Source organism: Camellia sinensis, chromosome 7 (assembly GCF_055761805.1).
Source record: "Camellia sinensis isolate YWXY chromosome 7, ASM5576180v1, whole genome shotgun sequence".
In the NCBI taxonomy this organism is placed as follows: domain Eukaryota; kingdom Viridiplantae; phylum Streptophyta; class Magnoliopsida; order Ericales; family Theaceae; genus Camellia; species Camellia sinensis.
Window position 1 is genome coordinate 100,425,169 of NC_138967.1, and position 2,261 is coordinate 100,427,429.

A 2,261-nucleotide genomic window follows, 5' to 3' on the forward strand; every position below is an offset into this window, starting at 1 on the left:
GAAAGCTTAGCCTTGTCCATAGCTGAAAGGACGGTTTGTCTATGTACCCTGGAGGCCATAAGCAATCCCCAGATGGAGATGTCTGCTTGAATCTTCTTTAGCTGCTTCAGTACAGCTTCCTCCTCTAACAGTCTGTCCTTCTGTTTCTCAGCTTCTCTGTCATTCCCGAACGCCTTCGGCTGGTCTAGGTGTGGGGGCTTGAAATACCGCCCACTCTGGGTCATATGGTTGACCTCCTCAATATACCAAGTATCATTAAGGAGACTCTGCCCCCAGTCTTCATCTGTATGGGCCAGACGCAAATCGTCGTCTTCCCACCACATACCCTCAGCAACCGATAGACAACTATTCGGCTCTGCTGTAGCTGTTTCAGTGCTCACAACACATTCTGTCCGCGCAGGGGCCTTGGCTTTTCTAGCCCTGTCATCATTCTCAATTTTCTCTTGTTCGAATTGGCGTAGTGCGTCCTCCTATTCTGTGTCTGCTATGCACAAACTGCCCAAGTCCCAAGCAAAATTCTTCGCACTGGTGCTCTCCGGCGATTCCTCCTGATTCTCGGCCATTCCGACCACTGTAGATGTTCTAGTTTCTGACTGGCCCTGTTTCAACTGAGAAGACTCCTCAACAACATCTGGCTCGTCACTAAGCCACCCTGTAGCGTTTGTCGCTCCATTCAGGTCAAACCAATTGACGCTCACATCCCCTGGATCTTGCTCGTCAAAGAACTGTAGATTAGCAATGTCCTCTTCAAGCTCCACTAAATCATCCAACCCATGACTTGGCCCATCTTCCTAAACCACATTGACCTCTGCCCTAGTTGGCAACTCCACCCTTGGCTTAGCCTGATCTGTTGACCCAATATAACTGCACAGGTTGTATGCTTCCTCAGTTAAGCTCGTAGATCCCTTAGGTTCTGAACCAACATTCCCATTCTCCTCCAAGGTCACCCTAGCTTTGTCTTCGACAGTCACCACCACTGGCTTGGGTAGGGTTAGGGAAGTGCTCATCATGCACAAGTACGTGCTATCTGAGATGAACACCTTAGGCTTGGGCAGGTAGAAGGGAGTGATGTATATGGTGGGGTCGTACAGGACGACCATGGTTTGAATCAGGTTTATCTGCCTGGGTGGAGGAGGGGGTTGTTATGTGGTAGAAGGGGGTTTGTGGTGATGTTTGGTTTGTTAGGTGGTGCAATCACCTTGTTGTCAATGAGATCTTGAATCTCATGACGTAGTCTGAAGTAGAAGTCGGTGTCATGACCTCGCTACTGATGGAAGGCACAGTATTTAGTTGGGTCATGCTTTGGAGGGAGAGGATCAGGTAGAGGTCGTTGTTCTAATGGTTTGAGATGTCCTTTCCTGAGTAGGTCCCCTAGAGCTTTAGACAAAGGCATATAAAGTGGGGTAAAAACCCTCTTGCCTTGGGGTGGATAGTTTGTTGGTTGAGAGGTGGTTCCGGACGCACCGGTGAAGGGTGTGGCTGTTTTTGGGGTGATGGTGGTAACCATGCCCACATCAGAAGGTCTTGCGGCTGCACTACTACTTGTAGCTGCATTCAAACTGTGTGTAAACGCCCTCTTGGGCTGATCCTTTTCCTGGTCGATCAGATCTTGCTTCATAGCATCTTCAATCTATACCCTAATCTTATGCAAGTCAGAAAAGGTAGGGAGGGGTAAGACGATCATTTTCTGTATCAGCTTGGGTTGTAGGTTGCGCACGACCATCCTTATCTGATCCTTTTCGAGTGGCCGAGTTGTCATCATGGAGGTCTTGGTCCTCCATTGAGTAACAAAGTCAAAAAAACCTTCCTTCGGCTCTTGTCGGGTCACCTCAAGATCACGAGTCGTGACCTCGATCTGGGTATTGTATGAATATTAGGCGACAAAGGCCTCATCCATCTCCTCCCAACTCCTTTTGACTGAGTCCTCCAGCTTAGCGTACCAAATGGCCGCAATACCCGACAGGGTCTGACCAAAGAGTGACAGTTTCTAGAGTCTCGTCAAGCCCATTGGGCGCAAAATATCCGAGAACAGCCTCAGATGAACCATAGGATCGCCCAAGCCGTCAAAACGGTCTACGTGGGGCATCTTGAATCTACCCGGCAATGTCACCGCCGAATCAGTGTATCCATCTTCTATATCCGGGATCGAGTTAACTCCCTGGGCTCGCTTGAACAGCTTTTCAAGCTTACTGTGATAACCTGTTTCGTATTATGCTAATTGGCCCTTAATACGAATATGATTATGTGTTTGATATGATTTT